Consider the following 15,586-nt stretch of genomic DNA (forward strand, 5'->3'; position numbering starts at 1 on the left):
AGAGGTCTTGAGAGTAATTTAATAGAGTTGCCACCTTGTTAGAGGATTTGGAAATAGCTATTAAGCTGACTCTGTTAGGAGATTTAGATCACTACTACAAGGGTTGGAGAGTAACAATGAGATGACATGATTTAAATGAAACTAATTTTCTAATTTTATATCTCTCTTTTGGCTTGTACTTGATCCTTCCTAATTGAATATGGCTTTGTTGCACCACAAGGATATTCTACTTATCGTTCAAATTTGCTTCCTCTACTCATCAATAGATCTTCAAACACATCACCATAATTCACACATTTACTTCCATTTTATTTTACTCGCACATTTTCACTTCTACATTTGACCTCATTTTTCTACCAAAATTTTCAACCATGAATTTAAAAGGTTTAGGTTGGTTGGACTGTAGAAGGAAATTTTTCTCTTTTTAAAAAATCTAACCTATGTTGGTTGAAATTTTGACCAACATGGGCTTTAACATTAAAATAAAAAAATCATTTGACCAAGCGAACAAATGAGCTAGAGGATGGTTAAGGGTTTAATTTTTTATTTGCAAATGGATTCCATAAAAAATTTTGATTAAAGTTTTGGTGAAGAGGTGGTATTTATTCATAGCCAGATTGCAGAGGGGTAGAAGTTGATGGGGAAGCAGTAAAGAGGAGCTAAATCAATAAGTCCAAGAGAAATCTAAGAAATGTTTGGTTTAAGAGTGTTGAGGGTAGCCTCGCTTTGAGGCTGCCCCTACATAAATTTTAATATAGTTATTGCTAGCTCTTGAGTACAACCAAATGATGTAGTCACAACTTTTTATCTAAATTGGGGAGACATTTATAGAAGTTATATTTTCATTTTCAAAATATGTTACAGACTAAAATTTGATCCCCAATTCTGAAACTAACCTATGAATTTTGGTAAACTTATAAGATTGTGAGTAGAAACTTAACCATTCTGCAATTTTTTTCATTGTAAGGTTGATAGATTTGAGTGAAACATCTTTTTCATAGTGTAATTTTTTTCATTCACCAAATGTATGAAGAATATAGGAATGGATCAAGAGGAAATTGATCAAAAGGAAGGTTGTCTTCCCCTCATGAGCATCTCCAAGTTTGGTTCTAGTTCAACAGCCAAGCTTAATCCCAAAGGTCACAATGAAACCAAATTCACAAATACGCCTCCTGCCAACATCATGACTAGACTTATTCTTATCATGGTGTGTAGAAATCTCATTCAAAATCCTAATACTTATTCTAGTCTTATAGGCTTCACTTGGTTCCTCATCACCTTCAAGTTTGTTTCCTACTTCTACTACTACTATGCTATATCAAATTGTTCTGAAGTGAGTCCTAAATATATCAGAGTTCTTTGTTTCCCACTATTGATTAACAATTATTCTAGCCATAACCTATTGCTCTGTATAGTTTTTGTAACAATTTCTTGCTGTTGCTAAGGTTACCATTGTTTATGGTTTATGTTATATAGTTCTATCTATAGGGGAAGAGACCTAGTAGCCACCCAAAATAACTTTGTACATCTAGATCTCCTAAACTATAAGTCAAATTATGCCCATTTTTTTAGTAGACCTCCTTAGGTGACTAAAGAGCTTAAAGCTAAGGTTTCAACATTTAGGCATTTACAGATCTCTCTGTAGAGGCCATGGAATGTGAAGTGGTCAAAAAGTTCCATCACTTGCATGAAACCCATTATGTTCAACCCTCAATAGTTGCTCACTTAAAAATAGTACTTGTGTCACAAATGGACAAATCAGCAACCAAGAAAGTTAAAAGATGATCAACTATTAGTACATATGTGATCGGCTATTACTACACTTATTATAATTTTTTTTAGACTTTTTAAAAGTGGTAATTGTAGAGTATCTATCAGAAAACCCTCACAATAATTAGACTCCTAATTATTACTAGGTCTCTTCCCCTACTACCATATGGCCTTTTGTCTAAGATTAAGTGGATGAGGGAAAATATTACTTTTGAGGATTGTACACAAAACAATGAATTCTTTCAGTTAACAGAATTAAATCTATAGGCTACTACAATGGAGCACATGACCTTATACTTGTGAATATTAGGATCCATGTTAATTGAATGTCAACTTTATGTGAATTGATTTTCAGTAAGTGAAAGGGAATACAATTTTTTGAAGTGTGTAAGGATTTTTATGACATACAGGTGTATGAATAAATGAATTTGTTTCATTTTGTATCAATATCAAACATCTCTGATATATTTTCTTGTTTTTATAATGATTTTTGAAGATGGAAAGTTGAAATGCCTGCCATCCTAGAGCGGTCAATGTGAATATTGTTTGATTCTGGTCTTGGTATGGTCATGTTCAGTTTGGGTATGTTTTGAATCCTTCTCTATCTCTCTTTTTGAGGAGTTATTTTGCACACCCTAGAGCATGACTTATCTAAGCCCTGTAAACATCTAAGACTAGATGAAGATTTCAGTGAGTTTGTCACATAGAAATAACTTTTAAGTTATTGTAATGGATTAACTAGTATTGTGCATCAAATTGTTTGTTTCAGTCATAGGACTATTCATGGCATTGTTGCTAGAAATAATTAAGACTAACAAGGTTACTGAGAGGGGAGGGGTGAATCAGTAACTCTAAAACTTTAAGTCAATTCTGCATAATAACATATTCATCATTCATCCATCTAATCTACTATATGTATGAAAAGATAAACATTTATAACTCATGAACACACTGATTTGGTGACCCAAAAACCTTCCAATTAGAAAGTAAAACTGGGGTGGGGATGATGCCCACAAAACTTCAATACTGCAGTATAAAGTTGGCCAGTTAAGGCTTACAATGATCACTTTTGATGATCTGCCCTATTAGGAGCAAGTAGGATTGCTAGATCCACCTTGTTAGAGGATTTACAAACATACAATGAAGTATGCACTCTGTTAGGAGATTTACACAAGACTATTAAGTCTACCTTGGTAAAGGATTTACAAATTGATTCACCTGTTAGAATGAAGTAGTGGATCTGGTTACAACTGATTGCTGATAAGATCCTTTATGCTCTGATCACTTGATGTGATAGATATAACTTTTCTACATCTATGTTGACCTTGCTGTATTCCTCAATTCTGCTGCTGATTCGCTTTCCTTCCTCTCAAAATATTGCAATATATTACCAACAATGACATACAACACTGCTTCTCTTCAAATGATATATACCATTCCAATATTTACATTGGCAAGGTCAGCCAAACACAAGTGAACAAATCTTTACTGAGTTGGCCAGATAGTAGAAAACTTAGGTTCCTCAAACTGACTCAGTCACCTTTTGATACTCGGCATCTACTAAAATATACTACATCGTCATACACTCAGTAAGAGTAGAGGCACAGTCCATACTAATCACTCTAAGTAGCTTGGACCTTGCTAAACATTGGTGACTCAGTGAATATTATGTCACTCGGTGAAAATTGAATCCATTTATAACCTTCTTCACTTGGTAAACATTGATTCTTTCATTTACCTTGTTTACTCAGTAAAAACTAAGTCCTTTATTTACCTTGATCACTCTGAAAACACTAAGTCCTTCGTTTACCTTGATCACTCGGTAAGCACTAAGTCCTTCATTTACCTTGATCACTCAGTAAACACTAAGTCCTTCATTTACCTTGATCACTCGGTAAACACTAAGTTGTTTGTTTACCTTGATCACTCAATAAAAACTAAGTTCTTCGTTTACCTTGATCGCTTGGTAAATACTAATTTTCTTGTTTACCTTGATCACTCGGTAAACACTAAGTTCTTTTTTTATCTTGATCAATCGATAAATACTAAGTCTTTTGTTTGCCTTGATCACTCGGTAAACACTAATTTCAACTGATGACTAGGTGAGCACTAAGAACTTGGTAAACATTGTGAAGCTCATAAGCTCGGTTTCCAAAGGAATGCTTGGTATGAGCTCAGTAAGCATTCAGAATTGAATAAGTGTTGTAACTAATGAAAAATATATCATAATTCCAACAATCTCCCCCTTTGGGATTAGTGACCAAAACACTTATGAGCCAAAATTATATACAACATCTGACATACTGATGACTGATTCTGCTGAATATACATGGCTTCTTTACATATAACTCCCCCATACAATATACACAAGGTATTTACATGATTTATATGACTTTTATTCATAGTATCTCTTTTTCCCTTTTGTACATTTATCTCACCAATATTCCTTCTTGAGTATCTCTTTCTCTCCCTTTTTGACAATAATGCCAAAGAATAAAATAATGTATTTACATAGAGACATGAAAATGTGAGATAAACTGAGAATGTACCTAGAGAATGAGTTGCAGAGTCTTATCCCAATTCTCTTGCAAGATTTTGCATGTGGATAGAGCTATTTGAACTTTTGTAGAGAGTTCAATCACATGGTCTGTAATAGAGAAATTGTTGTCATTGATAAATGTTTTGGAGTATGCAATATGTTTATGCATTGTGTCCATGATAGGAAGAATCATGTTCTGGATATCTAGCAGTGTAGATTGAATCCTTCCCTCTTCTCTGAGCAACTCTGCCTGCTTCTCTGACAAAAATTTGATCCTTAGGTGATGAAATGAGCTTGAACTAGGGTCAAGCTTTAGGTTTTGTGCGCTTTCCTTTAGATCCTCATCTATCTTATTCAATTTCTCTCTTATCTCCTTAGTATATTCAGTAACATCACAAAGCTTAGCAAAAAGAGATATTACATTATTAAAAGAATTTTCAATGTTGGCCAAAACTATGGTTAATTCAACTTGTTTTATTGCTATATGCTGGGCAATATGCTCAAGCACCTTATTATCAAACTTCTTTTCTGCCTTCTCCATCAACTTTTCTTGACTAGAGGTGTCCTCATTGAATTTATTTATAGCCTCTTCTAACTGAATCAAAATGTGTTGAGTAGAATCTACTTCAACACCTACAACTTCCGTAATTATATTTTGGGCATTCTCAATTATTCTATATTCCTTATCCCTTTCAAAACTTAGCTACTTCTACATAGCCTTCATCTCAATTAGTTGACTAGCATACCTCATTTCTTCAATGGTTGCATTTTCATAGTCAATCTTTGGAATTACTATTTTTGTGTCTATGTCAATATCTTCAGGAATTTCTTTTCCAATGATCATAAGTCTTAATGGTTGCTTTTGTTTGACTTCTGTGATGACTGGTTTGACCTTAGGAATAGACACAATAGTAGAGATGGAAGGACTAGTAGTGAAAACTGGGATGCTTGAGGACTGAGTGCCAATAGGAGTATATACCAGATCAAAAATTGGAGTACATGCCAAAAATGGTGATACACTCAGTAATGTAGTATCTAAACTAGCTGGGCCTAAAGTAGATGCAGATAATGTTGACAAAATTGTAGAACAAATTGGAATTGACAAAATTGTGGAACTTACTACTATACTGACTGATGATGATGGAGCAGAGGAGGCTAGCTCGGTAGCTGAAGAAGAGGGATGTAGCTCGGTAGTTGAAGTGGTAGACACTTCCATTGATGATACTTGGAGCTGAGATGTGGCAGGTGCAGATGATAAATCTAATGTAGATGTTATCAAACCTATTGAAGTTGACTCCAACCTTGATGATGTCATAGTTTTAGGTGGAGAGTGAGGAAGGGATGCAATAACTACTGCTGCAATTTTCATTTAATCATCTTCCTCCTTATCTTCCTCTTCAACTTCTTCCTCCTTGTCTTCTTCCTCTTTATATTCTATCAGTGCATGGAGCTCTCGTAGTGAGACTGTGATGGATGGAGTGCTATCAAACTCATCATCGTTGTTGCTATCACCATCTTTGATTTCCACTGGGTCTTCACTGGGCTTATGTAGATGATAGATGTTTTTCCACATGTTTGTAGCATCATTTACAACATGCTCAATATCTTTGATCAAAATCAAACAGGTGTGGAATCTAATCATCATTTTACCTTCATGACTTTTCATTTTAGTTTTTACTTCTGCTCTAGTGAGACTTGGTCCAAGGTTCTTTAGGGATTGCTCATAAATATCTTTTACTATTTGGGTGGCTAACTCCCATCTCAATTGCAATCTCTCCTGTAGTTCTTTTGAGATTTGAGGGGCAATCTTGTCTAGGGAGTATTTCCATTTACCCATCTTACTGAGTACTAGTTCCTCAATCTACATTTTCTCAGCGTCTATTCTAGTTTCAAATTTCAATACCTTGAAATTTTTGATGCTAGCAACTTCATCCAATAGTTTGAGCCTTTGCTCAAATGTGGGTGCAGGCCTGACTAGTATAGGTTCCTGCTTACCTTTTCTAGTTCTTCTAGTAAATAATGCAGTAGGCTTCTTCTTAGGTTTGGTAATGATTTCCCTACCTTTCTTCTTTGGTTGTTCTCCTACAGATTCTTCTTCTCCTTCTTCTTCTCCTCCTTCTTCTTCTTTACCTTCTTCATCTTCACCTTTTCCCTTGATAAGCATAAGAGGACCGGTTGTAGTTTTCAATTTGGCTATTTTCCTCTTGCTCTTTCTTATGGCCTATGGTAGCTTGATTACAAGCTCAATTCTGGCCTTAGCTTCTTCATAGGTTCCAAAAATTTGTTGCCTTGGGTCTACTAGCTCATTTACCAGTGCTTCTATGATATCTCTCACTTCATCAATATTTACCTCATAGGGAAGAGGTTTCACCCATGCAACTCAGGGTTTGACTGTTTGAATGTATACCTTGTCATAGTCAACCATGAAGCATACATCATCCTTATAATCTTCAACAAGCTTAGGAGGAATTCTGAATCTGTTATTCATCCTTTCCTTAAAGTCTTCAAAATAATTATCCATTATACTATCAAAATTTTCACCCATCTCTGCTACAAACTCATTTATTTGATACAAAATTGGAATGTCTTTTCTCCATTCTACTATTCCTTTTGATGGAAAGAATTTTTTTACATAGAAAAATAAACATATTAATAGAGATCCAAATTTATAGGGGTTATTCTTTGAAGTCCTTATGCTATCCATATTTTTATTTAGCTGTCTCAACATTACTTTCGACATATCAAATTCAAGATTTTTTTTTACAATCTTGAGGGCCAAATCCACAGCTTCACAAGGTACTCTATTTTATCTGCTGGAACTGTATAATTTATATGCAATTATATGCATGCCAAATCTTAATTCCATATCAGGTATAGTGTTAACCTTTAAACCTCTACCATCCCACTCAGCTAGGGTTTGTTTTTGTAGCTCTTTCTGACCTAGGGTTTTGGTGGTTTTGGTTTTGCTGAGCATAGGAAGACCCATGATTTTGTGAATCATCTTCTTTGTTATCACTACGGGTTGCTCCAACCACAATTGACCATTATGCACCTGACTTAGGATATACCTAATCCATTTGGTTTGGAATTTTCTAGGAATATGCACGATATGAGTCAAGCCCTTGGTTTCTAGATACTTGTGTTCAGGTTTGAGGGTTCCATCCACACATAACTTGGCTAGGGCATTTTCCATATCTAGTGTCCCTATCTCTTGAACAATGCATTTGAAATGAGTATGAATGTCATTTATAAGTAGTACCTTTGGTGGAATCTGCAATTGGGCTCCATGCAGGTCGAGTGATTTAGCTATGGCCGGAACGAGCTTGAAGCTAGGTGCTTTCCATTCCACTCCCTTCACAAGCATTTCAAAACCTCTCTTTGCCTTGCTGTTGTTGGTGCTTGCAGATGCCATTTCTTCTCGATGAGTGAATGATTTCATAAAAAAAATTCTTTGCTGGAAAATCACTTGAACTCACTTACATGCTTTTGGAAATTTCTTTTCTCTATATATTTTAAATTCATGGTGAAAAATGAGATCAAATTCTGCCTTTTTGATGAAAAATTTTCCATTAATTCTCGGGTACGAAGGTAGCTGAGATGACCTAGGGTTTGTCAGATAGTCACCGACTTACTTGGTAAACCTTGCAACTCAGTAAACAAACAAAACCTTTCATATTACTGACCTAGCTCGATTAAGTCTGAAACCAACCTTGCTCAGTAGATGCATCACAGTGAACTATGTCTTATATCTGGAATACTGATTTTCCATTTGCACTCCTTCATTTTGGAACTACTTAGGATATTGCTTGAAGATGAAGTCCTTGATCTTCCTTGATGATTCTAATTAGAAATGGTGGAGTCATCCACTTCTTCAGTGACATTGCCATCATTTGAATTTTTTGGCTCAGTAGATTTAGGAATCCATTGTTGTCTCATCTGTTTTCGAATGCTGTCAGCTCTGGCTTTCTTTTAATCTTTAATTCTTCCTATGTTCATGCAATTCTTGGATATATGACCAAGTTCAGTACATGTATAACATCTTATAGTAGTATCTTTCTTCCTTAGGTGATGCCTTGTACAGTTTATTCCAACGTATTCATATTCTCCACAATAGTGACATCTGCACCAAGTATTGTAGTCCCAACCAAATAATAAATTGACAATTTTTTCTGCTAGATTGAATGATTTAGATCTGCATACAGATGCCTTGTGACCTTGTTTCTTGCATTTGTGACATTTTCCTTCAAACTTTGGTTTCTCTTTGCATTCATTTTCTTTGTGACCATGCTGATTATAGTTGTAGCATTTGCCATTGAATTTTGCCTTTCCATTACTCCAACATTCATTTGATGTATGACCTATCTTGCCACAGTGATTGCAAGAGGGCTTTTGATTCCTTTGAGCACCTTGCTTGGAGGTTTCACCTTCTTCCTTGTATCCAAGACCGGCTTTACCTTTTTGTTTATGAAAGTTTTGCTCACTTTGCTGATTTAGTTGAGTCATGTCTGTTTGAGATTTCATCATTCTTTCATTGACTTTCTTTTTAGTGATCAAGTCATTTTCCAAACTTTCATTGATTTCTCTTTCAAATCTTAGATCACTTTGTAAGCTTGCATTGATTTGTCTTTCAGTGATTAAATCATTCCTCAAACTTTCATTCTTAGATCTTAGATTCATAATTTCTTCATTTGAATTAGATAATTGACCTATAAGATCTTCATGCGGAAAGGATTGATTATTTCTTACCTCTAAGTCTTCATTTGGCTTATTTCTCTATTCCAAAATTTCACATAGCCTGATGGATTAGATTTCTTGTTCTCTTCTAAGCTTTCTTACTTCTTCCTGCAGTGAACCATTCTTTGCTAGGAGTTCCTTGATTGCATCATTAGCTTCATTTGAATTGCTTGATGGTAAAAGGTCTTCAATATTTTATTCAATATACTGATGATCATTCATTTGTCTTGCAAGTTCCTTCCTTCTTTTCAAAGATTGTGAAAGATGCTCCTTTGCTTCTTTGAGTTGAGCCATGCCCATTTCCAGATCTAGCTTTTCATTCTCAATAGATTTTTCAAGTCTAAATATCTCCATTGTCCTTGATCTTTACTCAAGCTGAAAAACTTTATCTTGAGAACCACAAAGCTTTGATACCAATTGTTGGAAATAATCAAGACTAACAAGGTTACTGAGAGGGGAGGGGTTAATCAGTAACTCTAAAACTTTAAATCAATTCTGCATAATAAAATATTCATCATTCATCCATCTAATCTACTGTATGTATGAAAATATAAACATTTATAACTCATAACACACTGATTTGGTGACCCAGAAACATTCCAATTAGAAAGTAAAACTAGGGTGGTGATGATGCCCACAAAACTTCAATACTGCAGGATAAAGTTAGCCAGTTAAGGCTTAGAATGATCACTTTTGATGATCTGCCCTGTTAGGAGCAAGTAGGATTGCTAGATCCACCTTGTTAGAGGATTTACAAACATACAATGAAGTATGCACTCTATTAGGAGATTTACACAAGACTGTTAAGTCTACCTTGTTAAAAGATTTACAAATTGATTCACCTCTTAGAATGATGTAGTGGATCTGGTTACAACTGATTGCTGATAAGATCCTTTATGCTTTGATCACCTAATGTGATAGCTATAACTTTTTTGCATCTATGTTGACCTTGCTGTATTCCTCTATTTTGTTGCTGATTCGCTTTCCTTCTTCTCAAAATATTGCAATATATTACCAACAATGACATACAACATTGCTTCTCTTCAAGTGATATATACCATTCCAATATTTACACTGGCAAGGTCGGCCAAACACAAGTGAACAAATCTTTACTGAGTCGACCAGATAGTAGAAAAATCAGGTTCCTCAAACTGACTCGGTGACCTTCTGATACTCGGAATCCACTACAATACACTGCATTGTCATGCACTCAGTAAGAGTAGAGGCATGGTCCATACTAATCACTCTAAGTAGCTTGGAACTTGGTAACCATTGGTGACTCGGTGAATATTATGTCACTCGGTGAAAACTGAATCCATTGATAACCTTCTTCACTTGGTAAACATTGATTCCTTCATTTACCTTGTTTACTCAATAAAAACTAAGTACTTCATTTACCTTGATCACTTGGTAAACACTAAGTCCTTCGTTTGCCTTGATCACTCAGTAAACACTAAGTCCTTCGTTTACCTTGATCACTCGATAAACACTAAGTCCTTTGTTTACCTTGATCACTTAGTAAACACTAAGTTCTTTGTTTACCTTGATCACTTGGTAAACACTAAGTTCTTTGTTTACCTTGATCACTCGGTAAATACTAAGTTCTTTGTTTACCTTAATCATTCGGTAAACACTAAGTTCTTTGTTTACCTTGATCACTTGGTAAACACCAAGTCTTTCATTTACCTTGATCACTCGGTAAACACTGATTTCAACTGATGACTAGGTGAGCACTGAGAACTTGGTAAATACGGCGAAGCTCATAAGTTTAGTTTCCAAAGGAATGCTTGGTCCGAGCTTGGTAAGCATTCAGAATTGAATAAGTGTTGTAAGTAATGACAAATATATCATAATTCCAACAATTGCAAGCCAAAATCATAGCATGTGGGAATTCAATTGCAACATTTGCAATGGTAGTCAGGTTTCTTACTGGGCCAGTTGTAATGGTTGCAACTTCTATTGCTGTTGGTTTAAGGGGAGTATTGTTACATGTTGCTATTGTCCAGGTATGTAGCTAAGTCATAGGATATGTCCAATTTCATCCATGAAGTTCAAATTTCAGCAAATTTTTATCCTTTCCAAACTTCTTCTGAATTATATGAATTTCAAACCTTGTGACTTAGGCATCTAGTAATGCTGCAAACCTTTTGATTGGTACTTATTGCCAAAACCAGCTTAAATTAGGAACCTTTTTTTCTCTCTAAATCTATTTGTTGTTATTTTGCTCAATAATCATAGATGGCCAATTGTTAGGTTTTCTGTCTTAGAATTTAAGGGGTGATAGCAGAGATGTTCTTATATAGTAGTCTTATTCATAAACCATCTGGAGATCTCTAAGCTCTCTTGATTTTTGGTACTCAATATATGCATGTGATTTTTTTCTTTTTTGATGTTTCTAAAGCTCTTTTTGTTTTAAGTACCACCATATTGCAACTATATTAGTTTCATTATTCTCTCCCAAAGTCGCTCTCTTTTTTTTCTTTTTGCTTTGAGTGACTGGACTAGTCACCTTCATCTTCTTTTATAGTTATAATTGTCTACAAATGTTCCATTCATATTAGCATCAATATAAGACCAATACAATTTCAAGCACAACAAGAGACTAGTACTAGCTTCTTTCAAGCACCTACACTAGAAACTACATATAAAAGACCAAGAGTCACAAATCTAATTGGAAATTATCATGAATCACAACTTAGAGCTCCATATTAGATGTCCCTTCAGGTTTTGAACTTAGATATCTACAATGAAAACTCCTTCAAACAATAAAGCTGAACCCCTTGGAGGCTATCTTACTGTTTTTGAAAGTTTGTCTCTTTTTTTTTGTTGTTGTTTTGGGTTCAATTCACGTAATCTTTGTATTGCCATTCAAAAATCATTTCCTTGATTATTTTTCTTTTCTTTTTTGGACATGGGAAACCATCCTTATTTATTTCACTCAAGAAACTATAAGACCTTGGGAGACTTTCAACCAACTATGTCGGAGGTCAAACTCTTCCTTTTCTAAGCAATTTGGAACTCTTAAACAACTAAACCTAGCATGGGTTGGAACTCTTAAATAACATTTCCATTTGCAATTTCCACCTTTTGAAATACTGGTCCAAGAATTTTTTAGTCCACTACTCACCTATGTCCTTCATTTCTACTCAAATTCATTCAACTTTAAAACCAATTGTTGAGTGATTTTAAAAACAGGAAAATAGGAGGAGAACTAAGAAAGCATAGAACACACACAAGTTTGCATGAAAATATTAAATTACATGGTTCACCAATGTATTGCTACAAAAGCAACATCTTTATTAATTGTTACAATAGAAACATAGCCTTTTCTCATGTCTTATAGAAATGGTTTTTACTTCTAAATTATGAAGAGATGATTAATGGTTCAGTGACTACCTCACACACTTAACAGATTCTCTGCTTACATGTATCACTTGGGATTTAAGAGTCTTCTTGCACTTTCTAGAAGTGAAAATGTGCGTGAGGATCTAGCTTTAATATCTCATGAACTTGCTATTGGGTTTTTGGAATCTTTGCTAATTCTTTGCTCCCTTTTTCTTTATGTTGAGCTACAGCTCATACAAACCAACTAACCTCATACCTAAGGGTTCTAATTTATTGTTCAAGTGCTATATCAGCTGAGCTATTGACCCATTCATGACCAATCCATTATCAGAATGGGATGTCGTTTACATTCAATGCACCTCTAAAGTGACACATCAAGTGCTTGGGGCTCTTATCTTGGTTCTAATACCATTTGTTGAGCTACAACTCATATAGACCAATTAGGACTCAAACCTAAAACCTTCCATTTACTACTATTGAACTACTGGCCCCTTTGTGGTCAGTTTATTGTCAGTCTGAGTCAAGCTTTTTTTCCAACATTATAGAATAGAAAAATATGGACACTGCAACATTGGACTTTTGGACATCTTGTGCAAATCACACAAATTTAACATACATTTGAAGTTCTGCTTTATAGGACCAAAAAAAAGAGGAAGAAAAATCATAAAAAGTACACTACATAATCATTATACTGTCAACAATACAGTACTTAAATCCTAGCCTCACCCCTTTGTTTCTTTAACAAGTTATTCTGTGTCTTTACTTTTAGTAGTTACTGTTAGATATTCATTGGACAAAACTTACAAACATAATGGTTAATTTTCTTAATAGCATGCAAACCATTTATACTCTGATTGGAGAATGATATAACCTTTACCATGTGACTTTGTCTCCAGTTGCACTTTAATAACAGGCTTGAACAATAATGCTTACCAAATAGCAAGAGGAATAGTAAGTTCCCCTTAAAATAAGTCTTATTTGGACACATAATATCTTGAAATGCATGCTTTTGATTTAATTAAATCAATTGAAAATGTCTTCCTTTTGCCCTTCAATGTATATCTACCATGTAATGTTAATAATGCGATATTTATGCACGTACAACCTTATATTGACTAGAACGTGATGGAAAATAAAGGGGTTCTATTGTCTATCCATTCAATATTTGGTGCGCCCTGCCAGTTTGCTCAAGTTTTTCATTTTCAAGAACTAAATAGGCTCTGTGGAGTCAATAGAACCTGTGACTTTGTAAAGGTAAACAATTTCTCCTATGGTTAAATGTAGAGACTATTAATGTACTAGTTTCATCACAGATTAGGGGTTCAAGTCAATTTAATTCTCGTTGGTGAAAAAATGATATATACACACATCAACATCGAATTGCTCGAAGATTGCTCATTACCAGTTAATTGCTTTCTCTAAACATTTGTCATGAAAGTATATTTCTTTGAGAATTGATTTGTGATATATGATTTGTAGGGAGATTTCATGAAGATTCCTTTTGCAAATGATTCTTTTAATGCAATATATGCAATTGAGGCTACTTGTCATGCCCCAGATTTGGTAAGTATCCAAGATTTATCCATTGATTAAGATACGTAAATTTGCATTTCTGCAATTTATGCTTCATCATGAAATCTTTTGTTTAACTAACTGAGAAGCTGACATTAGTGTCTCCTTTACTTGTTATAGTATTCTACACTTGTATGCCTTATTCTCAATACTCACAAACTTTATGTAACCGGTGAGTAAGGTTGACTGCTATAAAGAGATAAGAAGAGTACTTAAGCCTGGTCAACTATTTGCAGCATATGAGTGGTGTATGACTAACTCTTTTGATCCAAAGAATGAAGAACACCAAAAGATTTAGGTTTGGACCCGCCCAAATGAAGTCTGTCTGTGTATTAAATTATGAAAGAATCATATAGAGTTCAAGCATAGTACTTCTATAAGAAACTAGTATATCTCATTTTTGTTGTGTCATAATTATTAAATGATAGGCAGAGATTGAACTTGGGGATGGGTTGTCTGACATCTGTACAACAAGTCAGTGTCTAGAAGCTCTAAAATCTGCCGGATTTGAGGTAATATTTATGATACATATTCCATAAACATTAGCATAATTGGTATAAATACTAGGTCGTTACTGCAGAGCGTAAAAACTGGTTGATTAGGAGATTTAGCAATCCCTGGTTTGGGTGCTCCATTTCAATTTGTTTAAATTGCTTTGTCCAACGTATGTTGATGCTTTTAGTTTCAACGTTGAAACCCAAAGTGTCATATATGGTAGGCATGTCCATTCTTATAGCCTTAAATTCATTGTCTGTAATTTTAAGAAAAATGGCGAGACTTATTTTTCAGATGCATGATGAGAAAGGATTTCCACATTGAAAAGTTTTATGAGAATTCCTAGGTTCAACAGCTATGTGTTTTCCAGGGCTTATAGCATCTCTTCTTTTGAGCTTATGCAAGTGACAAAGTATGAGAAGGGTAGACTTTAGCAACGGCTATTGCTTTTGTTATTATTGCATTGTTTTTTATTTTTCTTATCTTATATCTATGCTTATTTTACATTTTTTCATTTCCACGTAAATTGTGGCCTGAGGGGCCACACCTTTTTATATTGATTTAAGAAAAAAGATCACACATAAGGGTGCATCTATAGCCAACTACTAAGCCTTTCAGAGTCAATTAATATTTTAGCTTATACTTCACTTGTTTAATTTGTGAATAAGGTGGTATATAAAAAACAACAGCTTCCAAGAAACCAAATTTTCAGCAAGTGCATTTTAGATGCAAAATTTAGTTTTGTTGTCTCTATGACAGGTTGAATTAGAGGATCCTGTCGAGAATATTGGAGCCAAGTTGGTGAGGCAAGCTGGAGCAAAGACAAATGATTTGGCAGGTGATGCAACTACCACATCGGTGGTTCTTGCACAAGGTTTAATAGCTGAAAGCATAAAGGTACTTTTGCTAGTATGGGATCCGAGAGTGCCTTTTCCAAAGCTTGATTAAGAAATCACAAAATAAATAGAATGTGGCAGATGAAGTTCAATTCTAAACTCTGCAGCTGAATCCTTGTAAATCATCATATGATTCAATGTGCTGTGAAAACACCTTTTATATAAATCAAATAAATAATTTTGCAATGTTTAAGATAAATAAAACATTGAAAGAGGTCAATCACCTGATATTTGA

Source organism: Cupressus sempervirens, chromosome 7, assembly GCF_028749045.1.
Source record: "Cupressus sempervirens isolate cs-2001-9-10 chromosome 7, ASM2874904v1, whole genome shotgun sequence".
Lineage (NCBI taxonomy): Eukaryota > Viridiplantae > Streptophyta > Pinopsida > Cupressales > Cupressaceae > Cupressus > Cupressus sempervirens.